The sequence below is a fragment of the Phyllobates terribilis genome, unplaced genomic scaffold, assembly GCF_046119375.1.
Source record: "Phyllobates terribilis strain yellow unplaced genomic scaffold, ASM4611937v1 Scaffold_11__3_contigs__length_659146591, whole genome shotgun sequence".
Lineage (NCBI taxonomy): Eukaryota > Metazoa > Chordata > Amphibia > Anura > Dendrobatidae > Phyllobates > Phyllobates terribilis.
Genome location: NW_027362771.1, coordinates 423,756,827 through 423,783,993, shown reverse-complemented (window position 1 = coordinate 423,783,993; position 27,167 = coordinate 423,756,827).

Here is a 27,167-nt window from a genome sequence, read left to right as displayed (position 1 = left end):
AGTGGGATCACTAAACACGCACACGCCAGTCAGTCCGGGCGTGTGCATAACAGATCGTACGCTTAGCGTGGTAATAAATGGTTGCACATCCAATTGGAAGAGTGTTTCAAGTGAGGTACCACAAGGCTCTGTCTTGGGCCCTGTGTTGTTCAACATTTTTATAAATTATCTATATAAGATGTGGTAGAATGGCTTGCTCGCTGTACATGGAGGTAGACATGGAACACTGTCTCTTTAAGGATAGGATTGGTTTATTAAAATGTTATAAACCAACCTAAAATTCATAAAGTAAACACAGCCCATTCAGCATATTGGCAAAACAAAAATAAAAGATACAGCACAGTCTGTATATCGTCCGGAGTCCGGCCATTCAGGGTTAACAATAGCACAAAAACACAAGCTCCTCTCTCTCAGGATCTAGCTTCTCCATACATTGAAAACAACACCTGAGTAAAAAGGCTGGCTACTTACAGCCGAGACCACACCCTGGGTGGAGATATGATGAATGGCCTCCCGCCCGCACTATGGCCATTCACAGTTAAACATGCCCTTTTAAATGTGGCTGATTAACCCTCTCTACCCTCTCTACCATGCCAGAGAAGACTTCCACATTTCACATCACTGAAGCTAAAGTGAAACATATCTCCCCTCCAGAAGTCTGCCAGTGACTTTGTAACATATCCCCCCTCTGCCCAAAGCCGGGGCTTTTGGCACCTTCACTCATTAAACATGGAAGTCTGGATAGGGCATCTCCATTACTATGTAGTTTCCCAGGCCTGTGCTCTACATGAAAATTAACCCTCCGTCACATACAATATCGGTTCTAACGAGTTCACATACAATCTGACTGTCAGGCGCAGGCTAGAAAAATACCTATAATATCTAATGTTTGCAATTTCAGTGCTCTAAAAGTGATCAGTGACCTTCATAGGGATGTAATAAAAGAGACTACACATAATCAGGTGCAAAAAAATACCATTTTCTTAACATAAAACTAATAACTCTGAAATACAAACATTTCAAAACTCCCGCCAAATAGTCCCCCGTTCGACTCTGTCAAAAAACTCTACAAAGAAAATTTATGGAAACAAGCTTAATTTTAAGGTACCTTAAGTACTATTAAACACATATTCAATCAGAATTAGATCCTGAAGTTTCCCCAGAAAAATTACACTTGTAGAGCAAAGAGCAAGAATTACACATCATTTTTGCATGTGTCAGGCTGATTGCATTATGACATTTGTGACATTCATAATTAGAAAGCCTTCTGATTCCGCTTTCCGTGGTGCAGGTGGTGCATCTCCTTCTTTTGGGAGGTGGTGCAGGTGGTGAATTTTCACTATCATCTTCTGGGCGGAATCTTTTGAGCTGAACTTGAAGGCGAGAGAGGATACCGATTGTTTTCATACTTCTCCTGCGTAGCTCTCCAAGCACTAGTTCATGGGCCAATTTTTTCAGATAGAATCGTCTACGGAGTGATTCAAGCTTGTTTTCAAGGTAAATGACTTGTGAATTTATACCACCCAAATTCAACATAGCAAAAAATATGACCATTGGCCAGCGTTTGGTGTTTCTGCTGACGTTGAAAGTTGAGCACATCTGATCAGCTGTATCAACACCCCCTTTGGTTGCATTATAAAATGTAATTATCTCCGGGTTTTTTTGTGCCTCAGTCCCAGGATCGATGGCATCATCATCATGAAGTGTTGATAGAAGAAGTACAATTTTTTTTGCTTGTGGTACATAGGAAACCAAAACCTTTCCATTATGGAATGCAAACATACTGCTGTACTGTTGTCTCCCTTTCACACTTACAAACTGTGTAGGCAATTCTTTTTTATTTTTTCTTACAGTTCCGACATATGAAAGCTTCTGCATTTTCAGATAATCAATCAGATCACAATTTGAAAACCAATTGTCAGCTGTTATATTGCGACCCGATCCAAATAAGGGCTCAGCCAGTCTTTTTACAACATCACTGGGTTTGTTGCTGACACAGTAAGGACCTTCTGGTTGCTTTCCTGCATAAACTTCCAGGTTGTAAGTGTAGGTCTTACTGGCATCAACAAGGGCATACATTTTTATTCCATATTTGTTAGGCTTTGATGGAATATATTGACGAAAGGCACATTTACCACGAAAACCAGGGCGCATTTCGTCAATAGTGAGATTCTCCCCAGGGCAATAGCTATTTTTACAGTTTTCAACAAATTTTTGGAATATATCACGAATTGGAGCAAGTCGGTCATGTGTTTTACGTTCGGTTCGGGTAGTTCTGTCGTCAAACCGAAGGCAACGAATTAGAAGCTTGAATCTGTTTATGGACATAACAAGGCCAAATTTTTCAACTCCATCCCCATCTTTACTCCAAAGTTCATCCAAACTTTGTCTATTTGCCCTATAAGCTCCTGCAAGGTATAATAATCCAAAAAAAGCACGCAGTTCTATTTCATCTGTGGCCTTGATGGTTCTGTTGCAGATGAACTTAGAGTCCAGAATGTCATCTGTGAATAAACTATTCCAGCATTCAACTGCAGTTTTTGCATTACTTGCAGTTCCTATAACTGCAGGAAGGTGAGTAATAATGTTTTGAGGTTCCCTACGTTTTTTCTGGAGTGGCTTCTTGTTCCATTGTTTTTTTTTATCTTTTCCCATATAATAAGATTCTACATCTTCATCCTCATCACTGTCACCATCTTGCTCTGTTTCAGAATCCACTTCACATACTTCCACCTCATCATGAGAATCAATCTCACTTTCCTCTCCTAAATCCTCATTCAGTGTGGGGTCTGCATCATCTAACAGCATGTTTGTTACTTCCTCAACATCAAGGTTTTTTGATAAATTGTACATTTTCCTCTCCATTTCAGCAGATAATCTGAAGCAAGAGAAGGAATATGTGTTAGGGAACTACTGTATATGCCTGAGCAGCACACTTTCTTTTTTAATCTGCCTTATTTCTATGAAATATCCTCACACTTTGTGCTATACATTCATAAAACAAGCTAAATAAACAATTGTGATGAATAAAAACATAAAATACCAACCTTATTGAGTGTGATGTGTTCACATACAATGAGCCTGAGAGATTAGCGCAGTTATATCTGTCCTCCTGAAGCTCTGCAATCCAACTGTGGTATGAGGTTTCACAGAGCTGCTAGAGACAGGAGACTACCTGGAGGGAGAGGATTTCCTCACAATCTGGTGAGGAAGGAGAAATGAAAGTAAAAGAGATGTGCCTGTCAGGCCTATTGTATGTGACGGAGGGTTAAAGTCCTGGAGCGCGAGAAACCACCTAGTCACCCAGGCATTCTTCCGCTTCCTTTTCCTCATCCATCTCAAGGGCGCATGATCTGATACTAGCCTGAACTAACAGAGCCTAACAGATAGTTTCTCAGGGTGTCAACTGTCCACTTGATGGCCAAGCACTCTTTTTCTATGATGGCTTAGTTCTTCTCACAGGCAGAGAGTTTCCTGCTTAAATACAGGAAAGGATTTTCCTCCCCGTTCACATCTTGGTACAACAAGGCTTCCAACCCGACCTCCGAGGCATCTGTCTGGACCACAAACTCCTTATTGAAGTCCGGAGCAATCAAGAAAGGCTGCTTACACAGGGTGAGCTTTAAATTCTGGAACGCTCCATATGCTTCAGCCGACCATTTGGCCATTGCCATCTTCGTCACTTTAATCCTGGTCAGGGGTGCAGCTATCATGGCAAAATTCGGGATAAATCACCACAATTCCCAGAAATGCCCGAACCTGTTTCTTGGAGGCTTGTTGTGGAAAATTTTGGATTGCCTCTACCTTATTCACTTGAGGCTTGATTTTGCCTCATATGACTATGTAGCTCAAGTATTTTGCCTTTTGTTTCCCCATGGTGCACTTCTTTTGGTTTATTGTAAACCCGATCTTCCTTAGCGCATCAAGTATCGCCTGGACCTTCTGTAGGTGATTTCCCCAATCCGGGCTGAAAATCATAATGTTGTCCAGGTACGTGGCGGTGTACTTTTTGTGCAGGGCTAGGGCTTGGTCCATGCCCCTCTGGAAGGTAGCTGGGGCTTCCTGCAGACAGAATGGCATTTTGGTGTACTGAAAGCACCCATCAGGTGAAGAGAAGCCCGTCTTCTCTTTAGCCCTTGGTGACAGGAGAATTTGTCAGTACTCTTTTGATAGGTCCTGGGTGGTGATATATCTGGCTGCCCTAGTCTTTCAATAAGTTCATCTACCCAGGATATCGGATACGTTTCGAATTCAGACACACACTTAATTTAGCTTTCTGTAGTTGTTACAGAACCACCATTCTCCATCTGGATTCGACACAAGAACAATGGGGCTTGACCAGCCACTCTTTGATTCCTCGATGACGCCTAGGTTCAACATTATCCGCACCTCCTTGGAGATCACCTCATGGCGGGCTTCAGGGATTCTATATGGCCTCTGATTCCCCCGTACATGCGGTTCAGTCAGAATCTCATGTTCCACAACCTTTGTAAACCCTGGCAACTCTGAAAACAGGTCTTGGTTTTGCTGAAGCAGCTCTGGCACTGTTGCTTCTGGGCCAGTGACAGTGTCTATGCTATTATGACATCCTCGGCCCTGGCTTCAGGATGGGCCCTGAGGCATGTAGTTTCCACCAGTTTCCTGTCTTGCCATGGTTTGAGCAGGTTAATGTGATGAGGTCACTCAACTTTTTGACCACCTTGTATGGCCCTTGCCATTGGCCAGGAATTTACTTTCCACCGTGGTGATTAACACCAACACCCGGTCTCCAGGGCTAAACTGTCTCAGTCTTGTCGACCGATTGTAGACCCTTGCATGGGCATCTTGGGATTGGAGGAGGCTCTCCCTCACAATCGGCATCATCTTCTCGATCCGGTCCTGCATTTGGGCCATGCTCGATGACGCTCTTATGGGGTGTCACCTCGGCTTCCCCTGTTTCCTTTGCAATATCCAGAAATCCTTGAGGATTGCCGTCCATATAGCAGCTTGAAGGGGGAAACTCCCATAGAGGCCTGGGGAACTTCCTTAACCGATAACAGCAGTAAGGGGAGTAGGTAATCCCAGTCTCGGCCATCCTTTTCCACCAAATTCTTCAACATGGACTTCAGGGTCTTGTTAAACCTTTCCACAAGGCCATCTGTCTGCGGATGGTACACGGAGGTCCTGGCTGATTAATCCTCTCTGCACCTACCATGCAGGAGAAGACTTCCACGTTTCACATCATTGAAGATAATAACCTCAGTGAAACATATCTTCCCTCCAGCACTCTGCTGGTGACTTTAGCCCCCATCACACTAAGCGAGATCGCTAGCGAGATCGCTGCTGAGTCACAAGTTTTGTGACGCAACAGCGACCTCAGCAGCGATCTCGCTACGTTTGACACGTAGCAGCAACCAGGCCCCTGCTGTGAGATCGCTGGTCATGTCGAAATGGCCTGGACCATTTTTTGATAGTTGAGGTCCCACTGGGTAGCATGCATCGGTGTGTTTGACACCTTACCAACAACCTCGTTGGCGACTCAGAACTGAGACACATAGGCGTGCATTTGCGTTGCATCGTTATACAGGTCGCTACGGGTCGCCGTATCGTTGCTGCGTCATTGGGAAGATCTGACTGTTTGACATCTCACCAGTGACCACATAGCGATGCAGCAACGATCCCTGCCAGGTCGTATTGTTGTCGGGATTGCTGTAGCGTCGCTAAGTGTGACGGTACCTTTTGTCACAAAGGGAATTGAAGGTAATCTAATCAGATTTGCAGACAATGCAAAACTAGGAGGCATATTAGACAGATAAAGGATTAAGAAGAATCTAGATAAGCTTGAACAATGGGCAGCGACTAATAGAATAGTATTTAACAGGGAGAGATGCAAGATTCTACATCTGTGCAAGAAAAATGAAAATAACATCTACAGAATGGGAGGATAATAACTAAGCAGCAGCATGTGTGAAAAAGACTTTGGCATACTAATAGATCACAGACTGCACAGTGTGTCAACAATGTGATGCAGCAGCTAAAAAAGGCAAATACAATTCTGGGATGTACTAAGGGAAGCATAGAGTCTAGATTACGTGAAGTAATTATCCCCCTCTACTCCCCCTTGATCAGACCTCATCTGGAATATTGTGTCTAGTTCTAGGCACCACATTTTAAAAAAGTCAACGAAAAACTCAAGCAAGTTCAGAGAAGAGCTGCCAGGATGGTGAGCGGACTGCAAACTATATCCTACAAGGAACAGTTAAAGGATCTGGGAATGTTTAAAAAAGAAGGTTAAGAGGAGACTTAATAGCTGTTCACAATATCTGAAGGGATGTCGCAGTGTAGAGGGATCATCCTTATTCTCATTTGCACATAGAAACACGAGAAGCAATGGAATGAAACCGAAAGGGAGAATATACAGATTAGATATTAGTAAAAACTTTTTGGCAGTGAGGGTGATCAATGAGTGGAACAGGCTGCCATGAGTGGTGGTGAGTTCTCCTTCAATGGAAGTCTTCAAACAGAGGCTGGACAGACATCTGTCTGTGATGGTTTAGTGAATCCTGCATTGAGCAGGGGGTTGAACACGATGACCCTGGAGGTCCTTTCCTACTGTAACATTCTATGATTCTAGGAAGGAAGAATAAGCTGTTCTTCATGGGAGCGGGGACAGTTGAGTGAAATTATTTTTATTTTTTTAATTGCTTTGTGAAAAGGGCCAGAATGGGGACATTATTGCTATATTAGGGACATAATGGGAGACATTATTACTGTGTGCAGGCCAGAATAGGGGAAATTATTACTATATTGGGGCCAGAATGTGGAAAATTATTACTACCGTATATGGGGCAGAATGAGGGACATCATTACTATATGGGGGCCAGAATGGCGGTCATGATTACTGCATGGGTGTCAGAATTGGAGACATTATTATTATATGCTGGCCAGAACGATGGACATTATTACTGCGTGGGTGCCTGAATAGACAATAATTATTACTATATTGGGACCAGAATTGGGGACATTATTACTATATAAGTGCCAGAATGAGGGACATTATTACTGCATGGAGTCAGAATAGGAGATATTATTACTGCATAGGGGTCAGATTGGAATCATTATTACTGCAAGTGTGCCAGAATAGGAGGCATTATTATTGTACGGGGTTCAGAATGGGTGACATTATGGCTGTATGGGGGCCAGAATGGGGACAATATTACTATATTGGGAAAACAAGGGGGACTTCATTAATCTGTGAGTGCCACAATGTGGGACATTTACAATGTCCCCTCTTGTGATCCAATACATAATTATTTACTAAACCCCTCTGAACTGATCTTTCGTTTTTGTGTTCTTATTTTTTCTCTCCTTCTTCCAAGAGCCATAACTTTTTATTTTTTCATCAATTTAGTCATATGAGGGCATATTTTTTGTGGGACAAGTTGTACTTTTGAATGACATCATTCATTTTATTGAGTGACAGGGTAATTTAAATAGTTAAACAACAACGATCACTGCTATGTACTGTAACACAGCTGTCATCTGTTGTGTATGGAGTAGGCACTGCTCCAGAGCCTGCTCCATACAGCACACACTGGCTATGATGTACATGGGTGCATGAAAGGGTTAATTTATAAGGCACAATTTAGGATGTTCCAACTGTATCGAAGCACAAAAGATGGGTGCTATTATTGTATAGGAGCATAAAAGCTGTATGTTACTACTGTATTGGTGCCACTGGGGAAGGGACATTATTGTTGTATTTAAGCATAAAGATGGACATTACTACTTTATGTGGGCATAGAAGGGTTATTCTATAATTTCACAGGAACCACAAAATGGGATGTTTCTACTGTGAGGGTTTATCAAAGGAGGACATCACTACTGTAATACATTTTATTTTTATGGATACTGTGGTGGGAACAAAAGGAAGGTACTGTTACTGTGCATAGCGTAGTAAGGCTGAACTGTGCATAGCATAGTAAGGCGGAACTGTGGCACTATTCTTCTTAATCTGGCACAGTGTAGAAGTGGATGAAATGCACTAGAAGTGATCAGCCACAGGTGTCTGTTACATTCTGCAGAGGTGAGTCATAGCTTGAAGAAGTGATAGCAGTCTGTGCTGAATGAAGTAGAAAAACAGAAAATTAATTTCTTCAATTGGAGACGTCACCTGTGAGTCATTGGATGTACCATATACACTATATACTATCTACAGAGCTCCTCTGTATAATGTCACTGGTGATCATTGTATTACCTGTACACTTACAGTATATACTATCTACAGAGCTCCTGGGTATGTATAACTGTCACTGGTGATAATATTATTAATAATCATTATGATGGTATTACTCAATTCAGTCACTGTGGTAATATGTGCCCTGGTCATGATCGGGCAGCATTTGTCCTTTGTATGCATTATTATTAGTACTATATGTCTTTGTATATAGTTCGGTAACAGGAAGTTAGCTATTTTCAGACACCATGTGGTACTACTATATGATATGGTATTTATCTGATTTTTGATGTTTGAAATATGTTCACTCATTCCCACTAACCCATTAAAGACCTGGAACATAACTACACTGGCTGTAAAACTGAAAAGCTAAGTCCAGCATGCTGAAAGTCTTCTAAAAAGTACATTTATTGGTAAAGATATTTAAAAAAGGATGTGTAATCCATAACAAAGTGCAAAGTTAAAATTAGCAAGTACAAAGCGACACGTTTCGATCACAGCAGATCTTATTCATTGCAGTGTCTTGCTGCTATGTTAGAAAAAAAGAAAAAATAATCTTTTTGTGTGACATCACATCCTGTTTGCTATTTAAATTGTTCTTTTGACTGAACACTCATGCACACAGTTGTTGTCAATCATGAATAAATTAGCATCAAGCTACTCAGAGTAAGTGTGCTGCAATTGAGACACCTATAGAACATGTTCACAAAGAGAGGAACAAAATGTCTAAGGCTATGTGCCCATGTTGCGGACCTGAAGCATATTTTTTACGCTTCTCCCTGGCGGGAAAATCGCATGCGGATATTACATGCGGTTTTCCCGCCAGGTAGAAGCGTTTGTGAGGCGTCTTTGCATGCATTTCCGCATGCGGGTTATCAAGCACTTCTCCAAGCGTCACTTGGAAAAGTGCTTGACAACTTGTTCAGAATGGTAAAAAATAAAAAAATAAAGTTTAGGCTGTGTGCCCACGTAGCGTTTTTCAAGCGTATATGCTGCGGAATTTCCGCAGCGTAAACGCTTGAAAAACGCATGTATATCTGCCCCGTATATCTGCATCACCTTCTGATGCATTCTCTGCCCCGTCCGGAGGCTTGAGCGGCTCACGCTGTTGTGTGCAGGACCTGCGGTGACGTCATTGAGTCATGTGGTGGGTCACATGACTCAATGACGTGGCAGGTCCTTCAGACAACAGCGCGACGGAGGGAAAACATCAGAAGATAAGTATAAACTTTATTTTATTCTTTTTTTTACAGGTTCTTTGGTACCCAGGTCTGGATGAGAGTCTCCTCTCATCCAGACTTGGGTACCATCCGCACATTGATTCCGCTGCGCTTCCGCAAAATTAATGAACATGCTGCGGATTTTTGACCGCAGCATATACGCTGCGGAAAAATCCGCAGCATGGGCATTGACATTGCGGAATGCCATTGGGGACCATGGGGTGCAGATATACATGCGTTTTTCAAGCGTTTACGCTGCGGAAATTCCGCAGCATATACGCTTGAAAAACGCTACGTGGGCACACAGCCTAAGGCTAAGTTCCCACGATGCAGAAATGCTGCATATTTTTTCCGCTTCTCCCTGGCAGGAAAAACGCATGCGGATTTTACATGCGTTTTTCCTGCCAGGTAGAAACGTTTGTCAAGCATTTTTGCATGCATTTCTGCATGCAGATTATCAAGCGCTTTTCCAAGCGATTTTAGCATCACTTGGAAAAGTGCTTGACAACTTGGTCACACTATATAAATCCATGCAACCGGCATGGATTTTTTATAGTGTGACCAAGTAATAGTTAAAGAATAAGAATGGTAAAAAATGAAAAATAAAGATTATACTTACTTTCCCATGGCCCCCGGTCTCCTTCTCCGATGCGTCCGATCTCCCCGGTGTCTTGCGGTTGTGTAAAATTACCTGCCATGACGTCATTTAATCATGTGACAGGTCACGTGACCTACGACGTCAGTGGACTCGTGACCTGTCACATGACTAAATGACGTCATGGAAGGTCTTTTCACACCACCGCGAGCCGCCCAACACACCGGACGCATCGCTGAGGAGGCCGGGGGCCATCGGAAGATAAGTATAATTTTTATTTTCTATTTTAAATTCTTTTTTTTACAGGTACCATGGTACCCGGGTCTGGATGAGAGTCTCCTCTTCTCCAAACCTGGGTACCATCCTCACAATGAATCGCTTCATATCTGCGTGTGTACATGTAGTCATGCGGATATCAAGCATTGCAATGCAAGTCAATGGCGGCAATTACGATGCGTGTCCGCTAAATTAATGGACATGCTGCGTATTTTTCCGCAATGCTAATCCGCAGCGGAAATTTCCGCAGCATGCGCACAGCACATGCGGATTATCGTTGGGGACCATGGGGCATGTATTACCAAGCGTTTTTTAAGCGTTTTTGCTGCGGAAATTCCCCGGCAAAACCGCTTGAAAAACGCATAGTGGGCACACCGCCTTAGGATTATATCTGACCATTAGCACTGGAGAAAAAAAAACAAGGAAAAAGACACAAATAAAATTTGCCAAAAAACTGAAAAAACATAAAGAATATTATGCATAGTGCATTCACTAAATAGACCTCTATATGCATAATAATATCAAATCACAGAATCAGTTCAGCTGTAATATAAACAGGGAGACACCTACTCAGTGGTAGATTAGGTCTTAGCATACGATCATACCTAATGGCACCCGTGTTTTTAGTTTATAAATCCACCATGTCTCCCTGTTTATTAGCTTGCATTTTAAATCATCCCCTCTGACCGGTTGTTTGACGCATTCAATAACAACCTGAACATATGTACACTGGCTGTAGTTCTCAGAGATCAAGCCCTATACCATGACACCTCTCTGATTACATGGGCACTTTCACAATATATTTTTATTTATTTACTCGCTTATATAGTACCATTAATTCCTGAAAGCTTTATAGACATCATCATTAGGCTCACAATCTAAACTCTCTGTCAGTATGAGTTTGGAGGTTGGGAGGAAACCCACACAATCATGGGAAGAACATACAAACTCCTTGCAGATGTTGTCCTTGGTGGGATTTGAACTCAGGACCTCCGTGCTATAAAGCAACAGTACTAACCACCGAGCTACTGAGCCACTGAGCCACAGTGCTACCCACAATGATCCCAGTTGGTCAGTGGCAGGACAGCGGGTGGAATAAAACTGCTTGAATTGGAGCTAACTCAACTCACAATGGTTTAATCTATTATTTTCTGAGATCAATAGTGACCTCGGAATCTAAGGACTTTGACAGAGGAAGGGGGCTATCACTATAACTGATGGCCTAATAAAAGCACCCAGGTCTGCCATCTTAGTACAGGTAATAGAATTCCTGGTTTGCTGACCTGCATAATACACTGTGCCATAGACATTATGTAGTTTAATATATAAGTGATCAAGTTCAATTTTCCAAGAGGGTCAAAAATGGTAAAAGAAATGTAAATTCTTTTTGAAAACCTAAAAATAAACCACTTTTTCCCCATGAAAAACAGGTTTATTTTAAACAATAAAAATAAATGACACATAATTGGTATCTCTGCATCTTGTGGTAAAGCGACTTGCTCGGCTCTCACAGAGGCAGACACAGGACACACGTCTCGGGTTAACTTCCTGCTGGTTTATTAGATGGCATAAACTCCAGCAGGGTTCCACAAAAATAAACAAGTCCTGTCCGGGATAACGGGAAACAAAAAAAGACAAAGTATAGCATAGTCCATAAGTGAGCGGGTCTTCGCCCGCTCCGGGTAACACAGTGAAGTCCCACCAAACAGTGGAGCTCTCTGTCTTCACCACACACAGCCTGGAGACTTCCTTCTCCAGACCACAACACAGGAAAAAAAAAACAGTGACTGAGTATTTAACTGCTCCTAGGCACACCCTCGAGATGGAGATATGGTGAATAGGCATCCTGCCTGTCTCTCAACTACTCACAAAAACCACACCCTTTGAATATAATGAATTAACACCCGACACATAATATGCTGGAGAAAATTGTAGGTTTCAGTTCACTAAGGCTAATAAGCGTAGTGAAACATATCTCCCCGCACATATAACACCAGCGATTCTGTCACAATCTATAACAGCCCAAACTGTGAATGCTATAAAAAAAAAAAATCAGAACTTTTTCTAATCATCTTGCCTACTCACCAATAAAAAGAACTGAAAAAGGATCAAAATGTCATATGTACCCCAAAATGGTACCAATGAAAATGTCAAGTCGCAAAAAAAAAAAACCTCTCATAATGACTTTGAAAGCATACCATGCAACAAAAACATAGTTTTTTTTATCATTTTTTTCATGTGCAAAAATAGGAACACATAAAAAACCTATACCTATCTGGAATTGCCATAATCACACAAATCCATAGAATAAAGGTTTGCATGTTATTTATGCCACCAGCTGAATGACATAGAATTTTATATGTAAAAAAAATCTTAACAGAATTGCTGTATTTTTCCATTTTCTTCCTGAAAAAGTTTAGCTAGGTAAAGGAGGAGCTGGCGGAAATCAATAGGTGAGTAATCTATAATTTGTAATATAATATTTATTACTTTATATAATATAATATATATACAAATACAATGCTCATATAATACTAAATTATTAATATTATTTTTTTAAGTGATCCTATCCAGAATTTGGTAGTTAACAACAAATGGTTAATTTCCATTTTATTTTTATATAGTGAACATCATTCAATGTGAGAAAATTTCCTTTAACCAGATGATTCCACTACATATGTTACAATGTCTTTCTGACAACCAGACCTCATTTATTAAAACATTAATGTTTTCCAGGCCTCTTCATAAATATCTTTTTGTGCAAGAAAACAGAAAACATTGAACATCAATTCCAGCAAGATATCGAAGATTGTCACGCAGAGCTGTGCAGCCGGAGGCAGTGTACTCAAAGTGGAAATCATTCAGCTCATTGTATTATTATTATTTATCAAGTGTGGGGGATGCAAATGTATCAAGGGAGAAATATTGTCCGAATTACCATTTTTCTTATGTATTACATTACGCTCTCTATTTCATAATGTGAGAATAGCTAGTAGACTGCAGAGTACTATATCACCTTCCTACATAACCCATTATGTAGTTAATGGCAGCTATTCGTGAAGATGTGGACAGTACCATCTGGAATATCAGAAGCGTAGTGGACATGAATGTGCTATTAAATTAGGGATAAATTATCGAGTTCTACTCCAAAATGATGGGCACAAAATAACAGGTCATATATCAAAAGTATGATGGGAAGATGACGTAAATATGCCAGATTTTTTTTTCCCCAGCCTTATAGGATCTTGTTTATTTCACAATATCTTCTATATGTACCATTTTGGAGTACAGACATATTAGTATTTAATTTTCATCAATACAATATTTTGAGATAAGCAAATAATTTTTTGTTTACATTATTCATCACTGACCTTAAAAGACTGTCTGGGGAATAGATGTCACCTATCTACAGGATAGATGGTAGCTTATGGATCAATCTCAGGGACATTTTTATTCCCTTTTGGGCTCACTCACACTAGCGAGTAGCCAGCGTATAACTTGGACAAGTGCTATCTGATATTTCATCAGATAGCACTCGGACCAATGTTATACTATGGGGCAGTGCCGACTAGCGTTTATTTTCTCATGCTGAGTCGGCATAAGATAAAAAATCGCTGCATCCTGCGATTGGCTGTGTATCTTGGATGGCATGCACTCATACAAGTCTATTGGTGTGTGCAAACCATCGGATTGCACTCGGATGACCTATATACACCGACTCACACAGTGGAGAAGATTGAGAAATTACGTTCTCCATATTTTCCACACTTGTGATCTGATTCTCGCATGTTAGAGAATCGGATCACAGTAAATTGACACTCGCCTCACGCTCGCAACAGAGTTTGAGCTGAGAGTCTTTTGCATATAGCATCCAATTCTCTCGCATGAGAAAATCATTGAATGCTACTCACCAGTGTGAGAGAACTCATAGAATGCACCACAGCCCTGTTCATCCTCTATTGAGAGTGCTGAAAAAAGCTGAATGCAGTGTCCACAGCATCCCATAGAGAATGAATGGAGCAGCGGTCGAGGATGTGCAATGCTGCTCCATTGTAGGAATGGATAAATGGATAAAAATGCCCAGTTCTGATAAATTGTGTAGATACCAGTGCTTTGGGCAGACCCCCACAAGGTTTAGGTTATCGCCTCTGTAAGCATACTTGCTGTGCCCATTATGAGAATAACAAATGTGTCTGGATATATGTATTTATAATAAGGTCATACAAGGGTATTATACTGTATATAAGGGCCAGGGGTGGATTAAGAGTAGCAAGGGCCCTGGTCAGTTTAGAAGGCGCGGCCCCCCCCCACACACACACACCTGATGTATCACGTGACATGTCACATGATCCCCTGTGATAGATCATGAGACAGTTCACGTGAAATTAATTTGGCACAATTTTACTATTTTAATTATAATATTTTTTTACATTAATTGTATGACTTAATATTGAGCACAATTAAGTATGCTGACATCCCCTATATACAGTATGTGACCCTACACACAATATGAGCTGCTACAATCCTCCCATACACAGCAGGAGGCCGCACGTAGCCATCTATACACAGCGGGAGGCCACACGTAGCCATCTATATACAGCAGGAGGCCGCACGGTGCCATCTATACACAGCGGAAGACCACACGTAGCCATCTATACACAGCGGAAGGCCGCATGGTGCCATCTATACACAGCGGGAGACCGCACGTAGCCATCTATACACAGCGGGAGGCCCCACGTAGCCATCTATACACAGTGGGAGGACGCACGTAGCCATCCATACACAGCGGGAGGCTGCACGTAGCCATCTATACACAGCGGGAGGCCGCACGTAGCCATCTATACACAGCGGGAGGCCACACGTAGCCATCTATACAGAGCGGGAGGCCACACGCAGCCATCTACACACAGCGGGAGGCCACACGTAGCCATCTACACACAGCGGGAGGCCGCACGTAGCCATCTATACACAGCGGGAGGCCGCACGTAGCCATCTATACACAGCGGGAGGCCGCACTTAGCCATCAATACACAGCGGGAGGTCGCACGTAGCCATCTATACACAGCGGGAGGCCGCACGTAGCCATCTATACACAGCGGGAGGCCACACGTAGCCATCTGTACACAGTGGGAGCCTGCATGGAGCCATCTATACACAGCTGGGGGCCGCACATAGCCATCTATACACAGCGGGAGGCCGCACGGCGCCACGTATACACAGCAGGGGGCTGCACATAGCCCATCTATACACAGTGGGAGGCCGCACGGTGCCATCTATATGTGGCGCCCAGGGGATGGGGACTACTCCGCGCCCGGGCCTTAATGCCTGGTCTTGGGGAACGTCGCGGTGGTCGGCTCCCGGGACCGTACACTGGGGTCTCTCTTAAAAAAAAGGGGAAAATAAAATGTCAAAGTTCGTGACGCCACCTGTGGTGTCTGGTGAGGATCACCAGCGCTGCGGCTGTCCACTGAGGCCGGTGTTACGGCAGCTTTGATGGTGTAGCTCCCCACAGGTGGAGCTAGGCCTCAGGGCAGTGATGTTTGACGAGGTGCACGATATGGCGGTGACCCAGCCGGGTCCAAGGAAGAACAGGGGACACACACACACGGTTTGCTTCTGTACCTTTTACTGGTGGGAATGCAGGTACCGTCCGGAGTACTGTAGGGTGAGGGGTGCACTGCAGGACTCTCCCCAGTGAGCAGGTGTAGGGCCTCCTGTTTCTTCGCCGCTTAGTGTTAGTCTCTGGCCTGCCTGGAGCTAGGCCTAACTTAGTCTCTGTTCTGCACCGGCTGATCCGGTGGTAGGGCCTTCTGTTGGAGTACACACTCCCTGGTATATGGGGCCTCGGTAACTCCTGACCCTGGTATAACAGTCAGCGTTTGGTATTCCTGGGACCTGTAGTTCGCCAAGGGTTCTGGTTGTCTTCTGCTGGGTATAAAGAATCCCTGCAGACTCGGACACAGTGTCCGGGATATGGTTTCTGGGGTGAGCTGGTAAGGCTCCTCTGCCCCCAATGCTACTCACTCCTCTAGCCTTCAGCCTACTAGGGCCCTCACTAGGCTATACACACTGGCAGTTAGGTGGCTGCCTCTTCTGCTGTTCTCTGAGCGTCAGCAACGCTCCTAGCTCACTAACCTGAGCTGCTTGAGTCTGACTGAGTTCCACTGCAGACTGACCTGTTTCTCTGTGTCTCACTCTGCAGGAACTGGCTGTGGACTCCAGACTGTTCGGTCTCCACTAACTTCCTGAGGAGAACTTACTCACAGACTCTCTCCTTCTGTGTCTGAGCAGAAAAAACTGATGAATCACTCCACCTTCCCTATTTATATCCCTATCAGGCTCCGTCTGGTGGTCTGAGGTGGAAGGTGGAGGTGTGTGTATGCTCTGAGGGCCTCTTGTGGAGAAAACCTGAAATGCACCCCTCCAGGATCTGTGGCTCCATGCACAGCAGGGTGTCACATTCCCCCCTAGTTGAACTCAGCACTCCCGGGCTGAAGCACATTTTGTAACAACAATAACAAGCTTCCCTTTATGGGAGGTTAGGACACTTGAACGTTGCATAACCAGAACATGGATAAATACACATATATAGTTCAGTAAACAGTAGGCAATGAGCAACCAGAAAGTCCAAGTCTCTTCCGGAGAGGTTGCTCAAAGGGGCACTCCAGGGAGCGCAAATATGTACAAATAAAGTCTTTGGGCTGCACATAGTCCTCAGACACAGAGTTCTTAGATACCCAAGCGGGTAATGGGAAGCGAATAAGTAAAGTGTCCGTTTCACTTGGATTGTCCATTAGAGGGGAAAAATATAAGTTAAAGGCATGTAAAGGCAACAAATACATAGCAATACATACGCAGGATAATACAATAATATACAGTATTATACAATACAATACAATACCCCAGGGCTAACTATCTACATCTGTCGAGGTTTAACTATTTTACTTAGTGTACCTGACAGGGAGTTGACCTTTCGTGCTACGTGTAGATCTGCGTAGTGCGGTGGTCTGTGTAGTGTCAGTGTTTCTCTCAGCTACCCTGTTAGTTCTACTAGCGATGGTATTGAAAAACTGCCTTAACCTCGCTACTGGGCTGGCAAGTTCACCATTGGCTGGGCCTTCCTGCTCCGCTTTTGCAGGTGATCCTTCTTCCGGGGATTCTTCCTGAACAGGCTCTTCTGCAGCACTAGGCTCTTCTGCAGCACTTACAGGTTCAACTTGCTGTAGAGGGTCTTCTGGCTGTTGGAAGAATTGGAGTACTGGAATTATGACTGCTCCTCCGATTTGAGGCCAATCTGCCGGGAAGTCTCCTAAATCAGTATGTATTACTGCTTCATCGGGTTCCTCCGGGAAAATGAGAGGCACTTCTTCTAGGGGTTTTAGCAGACCTGGACACAACTTCAGGTGGTCCCTAGATACTGCTGCAGTTGTTCTTCCTGCATCTTTGCTGATCAGACACGTCTTCCTGTTGTCAAACCTTGAATTCAACACAGTGTAGGGTTCTCTCTCCCACTGGTCATCAAGCTTGTGGTTCCTCTGCTTCCTTTTCAATACCACTTCTCCTGGTGTGAAGGGTTCTGCTGGTGCACTTCTGTTGTATTGAGCTTCTTGTTTATCCCTCACCCGAGTGAGACTGTCTTCGACACAGGCTTGTACTCTTCTGTACTGCTCCTGTCTGGTCGTGTCCCAGTCCTCAGTGGTCACATCAGCTTCAGGTTCTACAACACCAAGCTCCAGGTCCATGGGCAACTTCCCAGGTCTTGCCCGCATTAGATATGCCGGAGTGCAATTGGTGGAACTTACTGGTATGTGATTATACAGATCCACTAGGTCAGGTAGTAGGTCTGACCACTGGTTTCTCTCTTCAAGTGGTATGGTCTTCAGCAGGTCGATGATGATGTTGTTCATCTTTTCACAGAGACCGTTAGTTTGGGGGTGGTACGGTGTAGACCCGTACAGATGGCAGAACTCTTTGAACAATTCAGCCTCAAAGGCCGGGCCTTGGTCAGTCAGTACCTGCTCAGGGTATCCATGGGGTCTGCAGAAGTACGCTTGGAACGTCTTCGCTGCTGTCTCTGCTGTCAGGTCTTTGACAGGGGCGACCACCAGGAACCTGGAGTAGTGATCCACCATGGTCAGGGCATAGGAGTATCCTGACCGGCTGGGTGACAACTTGACATGGTCCAGGGCCACGATCTCCAGGGGTCGAGTCGTCTTGATGGGTTGCAGGGGCGCCTTCTGGCTGCTGTAGTCTTTTCTTCTTAGGCTACAGGGTCCACAGTCTCTGCACCACCTCTCAATGGAGCTGCGCATTCCCACCCAGTAGAATCGACACTTCAACAGGGTCTCTAGCTTTTTCCTGCCAAAGTGCCCCGCTTGATCGTGGTAGGCCTCCAACACCATCTGGATGTCCGTCTTAGGGACCACTATCTGCCATACCATCTCGTGGATCTTGGGATTGATGTACCTCTGGCACAATTTCTCACGGTAGATAAACAGCCAGCTCCTCTCGTTCCACAGCTGCTTTGCTTGAAGAGACGCATCCTTCTCCAGGGAGGAACCTTCTTGGGTTATCAGCTCCTTGATACGGCTGACAACCGGCTCGCTATCCTGGGTCTCCTTCCAGCTGTGGTGAGGCAGGGGGTTTAACGTCTTACCGCGTTGCCTCCTGGAGGCTCGTAGCTCGTGGATCATCCCATTCCGGTGAAAGGCAAGTAGCTCAATCTCCTCCAGGTCATCCACTTCTTCTTCTGTGTCTGACTGGTGAGGCATCCTGGACAGGGCATCGGCGTTGGCGTTTTTGCGGCCCGCCCGATACTTAATTGTGAACTGGTAGTTTGACAGTCGAGCCATCCATCATTGTTCCATGGCTCCCAGCTTGGCTGTTTCAAGATGAGTTAAGGGGTTATGGTCAGTGTAGGCAGTGAACTTGCTGGAGGCTAGGTAGTGCTTGAACCTTTCTGTGATGGCCCAGACCAAGGCCAGGAACTCCAACTTGAAGCTGCTATAGTTCTCTGGGTTCCTCTCGGTCGGGCGGAGCTTCCTGCTTGCATACGCGATGACTTTCTCCTGGCCATTCTGCTTCTGACTTAGGACAGCTCCCAATCCTTCATTGCTGGCATCAGTATACAGCAGGAACGGTTGGCTGTAGTCAGGGTAGGCTAGGATCTCATCACCTGTCAGGATCTCCTTCATTTCTTGAAATGATTCAGCCTGTTCTTTACCCCAGTGGAATGGGGGATTTCTGCCCTTGGGGGACTGTCCTACCAGGAGGTCTTGCAGAGGCGCTGCTTTCTTCGTGTAATCTTTTACAAACCTCCGGTAGTATCCTACTAGTCCCAGGAACTGATGCACCTCCTTGAGGTTCTTCGGCTCCGGCCATTTCTGAATGGCAGTGACCTTCTCCGGGTCTGGTGCTACTCCCTCTGGACTAACAATGTGCCCCAGGTACTGTACCTTTTTCTTGAGCAGGTGGCACTTTGAGGGCTTCAACTTCATCCCATACCAGGACAGTGACTCAAATACCTCTGCCAGGTGCTTCAAGTGGTCCTCATACGTCTTGGAGTACACAATCACGTCATCCAGGTATAGTAACACAGTCTCGAAGTTGCGGTGTCCCAGGCAGCACTCCATCAATCTCTGGAACATTCTGGGGGCATTGCAGAGTCCAAACGGCATACTGTTGAACTCACAGAGTCCCATCGGGGTGGTAAAGGCCGTCTTCTCTTGATCCTCCTCAGCCACAGCTACTTGCCAGTACCCACTAGTGAGGTCAAGGGTGGAAAAGTAATTTGCAGACTTTAAGGCAGCCAGGGATTCCTCAATACGCGGTAAAGGGTATGCATCTTTATGTGTAATGCGATTTACTTGTCTGTAATCTACACACATTCTCATGCTTCCATCCTTTTTCCTGACTAGAACTAGGCGAGCTGCCCAGGGACTACAACTATCCCTTACTACCCCTGCCTTCTTCATGTCATGCAACATCTCCTTGGCTTTCTGGTAGTGTGCTGGAGGTATAGGCCAATACCGTTCCTTGATGGGGGGATGGTTGCCTGTGGGGATGTGATGTTGTACCCCCTTAATCCTCCCAAAGTCAAGTGGGTGTTTGCTGAATACCTGCGCGTATTCCTGAACCACCCGGTGTACTCCCTGTTTCTGGTGGGCAGGAGTGGTGTCTGTCCCAATGTGGAGCTGTTGACGCCAATCCTCCACCTGTGTTGTAGGGTCATTATCCTCCACTTGGTCTGGGGGGGTTAAGGACTCCGCCGTATAAATAGTTATTACTTACAGTGTAAAGTTTGGCAACAGTGGCATAACGTGGTAATCTGACCTCGTCTTCCCCATAGTTGAGAAGACGGACGGGCACCCTCCCATTGCGCACATCTACTACCGCCCTGGCAGTTAAGAGTGTAGGTCTGTGCTCTGAGCTAAGGGGTTCTGCTACCGCCTGATAGCTCTGTCCTTTAAGACCTATTGCTGCTCTACACCAGATAAGCATTTCACTCATTGGGGGAATCACAATGGGTATCGGGTCTGTTACCCGCACGCTACCAATCTCACCACCGGTCAGCTTCACTTGCTGCTGGTACATCAGGGCTCGGATCTCCTTCTGGATCGCTCTCTTCTGCCCTGGTCTGGCAACGTCAGCGAACTGTTAGAGTAAAAACACAACCTCCTCCAAACAGTTACCAACAATGTTAGTGCCTAGTACCACATTCAGTCCATTTTCCTCATTGACAGTCTTCACTACAATGAGTCCCTGGTCCTTTAACTCCACTCTTCCCACTTTTACTGCTACATTCTTAAGCCCAAGTAGGTCAAGAGGGAGGCTGTTAGAGGCATATACTGAAAAGTCTGGGTTTGAGGGTTGGAGACTGTCCATGGACCAATATTGGCTATAGAGGATATCAGGTATGATTGTTACCTGGGATCCGGTGTTCAGCAGGGCAGGTATCGCAATGCCGTCCAGTATGATGGATAGGAAAGGTCTTCCTCCCACGAACCTGCGGTGCCAGTCTGAGGGGCCTGCTGAGTCTATTACTGGGTGTTGGCCCTCGGACCCAGGGTTTGCTTGTTTAAAGGACACTGGTGCACTGTGTGACCTGCCTTCTGGCAGCGGTGGCAGACGAACTCTTGGAGAGGATGGCACTGGTTGTTGGTCCTTCCTGGGGGTGGCGTTGTCCTCCTCCGGGGTGGCGACGTCCTCCTTCTCCTCCGGTTCATCCAGGAGACATCATCAGGGCAGTCGGCTAGCAGGATCTTTCCCTCCGTCTCTGGCTCCGTCCGTAGCTGCAGGGCACTCATCACAGTGGCCAGGTTTTTGGTCAGCTGGCGCACTTCTGAGCGCAGACAGTCCAGCTCAGTAGGGGGCGCTGCCTGCACTTTGGCTTCAGCAGCCAGCGGGGAAAAGGTGGGTGCTGCTGGCGTTGGAGTGGCCCCACCCTGGTAACATTGGATTGCAGTATCTGCCGTCTCCAGGGGTTGCAGTCCCTTTATAGCCATATCCTTAAGGGTGTCAAAGGTAGCATCTGGATGATCCAAGGACCACCAACGCACAGTCCTGCTCTCCGCTTGGGACCTCAGCCCCCGGACAAATTGTTCTTTTAGCATTTTACTCTCATTAGTTATGCTAATTGGACTAACCTGTTTTAGAGCTCGCAGGGCCCCTTGTAAACGGCAGGCATAGTCTCGAACGCTGTCCTCCGGTTTCTGAGAGCATTGGTAGAACCTCATCCGGAGGTCTGCTTCAGTGCAGTCCTCAAAGGCAGTCTGTAACTTTTTGAAAATTGCGGACACTGATTCCTGGTCTGCGGCCAACCAAGTCTCTACTTCTCTCTCCGCAGCACCATTCAATTGTCCCACCACTACTGCAGCTCTTTGTTTGCCAGTCATAGAATACATGTCCAGGATGCTGCATATTTTGCGCTTGAATCCAGACAGGGTGTCTGGCTTGCCGCTGTACTGGGGGAGCCACTTTGCTCCAGGCATGTATGGTAAAGTCAATGGTACGATAGGGGCTACAGGCCCTGGTGATGGAGCGGCTGCTCCGTCTTGCGCGGCGGCCGCGGGTGCATCATCGGGGCTGTCAGCCTGGGCCGCGACGTCGGGTTGTTGCTGCAACATCTTGGTGCCCCCCTAGTGAACCGTGGCCTACCTTCCTTCTGTTGGCGGCAGCTCCGTAGGCGGAGGTCTTCTGGTAGGACCTTGCGTCGCTTACGTTCCACGTCAGAGCGTTCCCTGGGGCTTCCTGCCAGGACTTGACGCTGCGTCAGTGCGTGGGGCGTGTCCTCGACTTCGCGCGCTTCCAGCGGTTACGCCCCTCTTCTTCCCGCGCGGCGACCGGAAAGATGGCGGCCAGTGGCGGGAAACTCCAGAAAATGGCGGGAAAAGTTTCACCACTGAGTTTTACAGTCTTTTAAGGCGTACAGTACCCGGTGGCAACGGGCACAACTCCTTCCGTTGCCGCGGGCACGCAGATCCTGTTTGTGACGCCAGTTAGAGAGATGTGGTGCCCAGTGGATGGGGACTACTCGGCGCCCGGGCCTTAATGCCTGGTCTTGGATGACGTCGCGGTGGTCGGCTCCAGGGACCGTACCCTGGGGTCTCTCTTAAAAAAAAGGGGAAAATAAAATGTCAAAGTTCGTGACGCCACCTGTGGTGTCTGGTGAGGATCACCAGCGCTGCGGCTGTCCACTGAGGCCGGTGTTACGGCAGCTTTGATGGTGTAGCTCCCCACAGGTGGAGCTAGGCCTCAGGGCAGTGATGTTTGACGAGGTGCACGATATGGCGGTGACCCAGCCGGGTCCAAGGAAGAACAGGGGACACACACACACGGTTTGCTTCTGTACCTTTTACTGGTGGGAATGCAGGTACCGTCTGGAGCACTTTAGGGTGAGGGGTGCACTGCAGGACTCTCCCCAGTGAGCAGGTGTAGGGCCTCCTGTTTCTTCGCCGCTTAGTCTCTGGCCTGCCTGGAGCTAGGCCTAACTTAGTCTCTGTTCTGCACCGGCTGATCCTGTGGTAGGGCCTTCTGTTGGAGTACACACTCCCTGGTATATGGGGCCTCGGTAACTCCTGACCCTGGTATAACAGTCAGCTTTTGGTATTACTGGGACCTGTAGTTCGCCAAGGGTTCTGGTTGTCTTCTGCTGGGTATAAAGAATCCCTGCAGACTCGGACACAGTGTCCGGGATATGGTTTCTGGGGTGAGCTGGTAAGGCTCCTCTGCCCCCAATGCTACTCACTCCTCTAGCCTTCAGCCTACTAGGGCCCTCACTAGGCTATACACACGGGCAGTTAGGTGGCTGCCTCTTCTGCTGTTCTCTGAGCGTCAGCAACGCTCCTAGCTCACTAACCTGAGCTGCTTGAGTCTGACTGAGCTCCACTGCAGACTGACCTGTTTCTCTGTGTCTCACTCTGCAGGAACTGGCTGTGGACTCCAGACTGTTCGGTCTCCACTAACTTCCTGAGGAGAACTTACTCACAGACTCTCTCCTTCTGTGTCTGAGCAGAAAAAAACTGCTGAATCACTCCACCTTCCCTATTTATATCCCTATCAGGCTCCCTCTGGTGGTCTGAGGTGGAAGGTGGAGGTGTGTGTAAGCTCTGAGGGCCACTTGTGGAGAAAACCTGAAATGCACCCCTCCAGGATCTGTGGCTCCATGCACAGCAGGGCGTCACATATACACAGCGAGAGGTCACACGTAGCCATCTATACACAGTGGGAGGTCGCGCGTAGCCATCCATACACAGCGGGAGGTCGCACGTAGCCATCCATACACAGCGGGAGGCCGCACGTAGCCATCTATACACAGCGGGAGGCCACACGTAGCCATCTATACACAGCGGGAGGCCGCTCGGAGCCATCTATACACAGCAGGGGGCCGCACATAGCCATCTATACACAGCAGGAGGCCGCACGGTGCCATCTATACACAGCGGACGGCCGCACATAGCCATCTATACACAGCAGGAGGCCGCACATAGCCATCTATACACAGCAGGGGGCCGTACGGCTCCATCTATACACAGTGGGAGGCCGCACGGTGCCATCTATACACAGCAGGAGGCTGCACGTAGCCATCTATACATAGCATGGGGCCGCATGGTGCCATCTATGCACAGCGGGAGGCCGCACAGTGCCATTTATACACAGCAGGAGGCCGCACCTAGCCATCTATACACAGCAGGGGGCCGCATGGTGCCATCTATAGACAGCAGGAGGCCGCACGGCACCATCTATACTCAGCGGGAGGCCGCACGGCGCCCCCCAGATACAGCGCGAGGCCGCACGGCGCCCCCCTAGAGACAGCGGGAGGCCGCACGGCAACCCCCCAGAGACAGCGGTAGGCCGCATGCAGTCACGCACACACACAAACATATACAGTCATATACATACATACACACATTTGAAACACAAAAATACATATAAACAGACATCACACAATGATATCTGCACACACTCACACACACACTCACCATCCCCCGGCTCCCGCCGTCCAGCTCCTCTCCAGTGGTAAGTAGCAGTGCAGGGCGCGCACTGTGTGACGTCACACTAGCAGACACGGCCACGCACAGGGCCGTGTCTCCTAGCTGTGACGCGGCCGGGCCAGCACACAGGGAAGTTAACAGGTGCAGTGCTGGCCCGGCCGAAGAAGCAGTGGCCGTGCGCCGCTGCTGGGGGAGCGGTCCAGGGGCCCCCCGCCTCTGACTGCCGGTATGTGCCGCGGCGCTGCACAAATTATAATGAGGGCAATCTGGCCATGGACCCCTCGGAGCCCCGGGCGGTAGCCCAGATTGCCCTCATTATAATCCGCCTATGATAAGGGTGTACCATTAGGGTCTCTAAAGGCTTTTATAAGTGACAGCCCTGGGAACCTTTATCTATTATCAGATCATGTCTCTGGGGCTGACATTTATAGATAGAAACAGGTACATCCCTTGTACAATTTGCAATTATACTTTCTTGTGAGCACAACGTTTCAGGTCACAGACCCTTCATCAGACAGGAGCGAGCAGTGAGATTCATGGGAACATCATGATGTTTTCAATAAGATGTCATAGTGGATTGTGTTACTTTAAAGGGGTTGTTTGGGCTAATCATGAAAGTCTGGTCTGCAGTCACACAGAATGAGGATAGCCAGTGCCGGTGGCGAGACCAAGTGGTCATTTGACTGCCAGGTGCAATGTACATACTCCTTACCACATTCTAACTAGAAGTGTGCGGCCTATCTCAATTCACTTGTATTCAAAGAGGCTGTACATGTCTAGTCGGAATGTGGCCAAAAGTATGTGTATCGTATACTTGCGGCCACATGACTGCTCGATCTTGCTGCTGTCACCAGAGAGTCCTCACAACAAGCGCCATGCGTGATGTGGGGATTCACAAGTCTGCAGTCACATAGACTGATTGCAAACTTTTGTGAAAAAAACTGGACATCCCCTTTAAAGGGAACCAGCATGATTTTGGAGAAAAATGTAAAGACATGGCTATAATGACACTGTACTGCAGATTATATTGGTACCTTTGTTGAAGAAATCCACTTTGTTGTCCTTCTTTAATCACCATTTGAGCTTTTCTGTTAATTACCTTTTGGTGTACAGGGGCTGGACTGTACACTGGGTCTTCTCCTCCCTGTCTCTGATTCCTTGGCCCCTCTACCTGCCTTCAGTCTAAGATTTCAAATAGAGGAGGCAGGACATTCACAGACTAGAGGCATAATGAGGGACCGGGGAATCACAGACAGGGAGGAGAAGACCCAGCACACACCCAGCCCCTGTGCACCAAAATCTAATTAGCAGAAAAGTTCAAATGGTGATTAAAGAAGAACCACAAAGCGATTCCTTCACTAAATGTATCAATATAATCTTTGTTATAGCCCTATTACAGCCATGTATTTACTTTTTTATTACAAAATCCTGCTGATAGGTTCCCTTAGACTCAGACCATGTAGAGTATAGTCAGAGGGTGAGAGCAGTATACAACACTGGCTATACACTGCATCGTCTGAGAATTAAAGTGACAGTACCCACCATGAAGTTTCGTGGAAACCACCATGATATTCTGTAGGATCCTGCTACTTGCTCTAGTCTGATCAAGAGTCTGTGTCCCAAAATATTGTGCTCATAAGAAAGTATATTCATAAAGGTGGTATATATTTTTGGGATCTGAAAAAACCCACAATAAAGATGTTTTGAGGCAAAGCTGCTAATTATGGAGTGCTGTTCAATCTCTTAGTAAATGTTCTGAAGTTTTCTGAGCAAGTGATCAGCGCTAATTGAACATGCACCCTAGCTCTACTCATAGTCTATAGGATTTGTGCTGCCTCTACTTGTTCATATGATAGATCATTTTATGTCTCTCTGTATAAAAGTACTGTATAAAGGCATTTACAATTTGCAGAAGGGGCATTAGTATGTTAGTTGTGATTTTTGGTGCTTCTGTCTGCAATGTTTCATGTGCTCTACGTTCATATTGTCTTTAGGCCTCTTGACACTGCTTAGTTGATCAGTGCCATAAATGAATGACAATACAACTAGTATTGCTAGTTAGAGCCAATTTCTTCAAACCTCAATTGCTATAGAAAAATATTGAAAAATCTTTGTACAAGAGATCGAAGATCTATCAGGTGCCATTAAAATATTGTCCACCAGGTGTCCACAGAGACTAAGACATAGAAATATAGAGGTTGTGATGTCAGCTGAGGACATAATAGATGGTGTGCATCTTGTCCTAACTATCGATAGAAGAATCCAGTTGCGTGATTTACATTTTAGAGAGCCAGTAAATGAACTAATAAACACGTTTTAGGATTCTGGTCTCTGTAGCGCTTCTGTATTCAAACTACTGAAAGAAATTA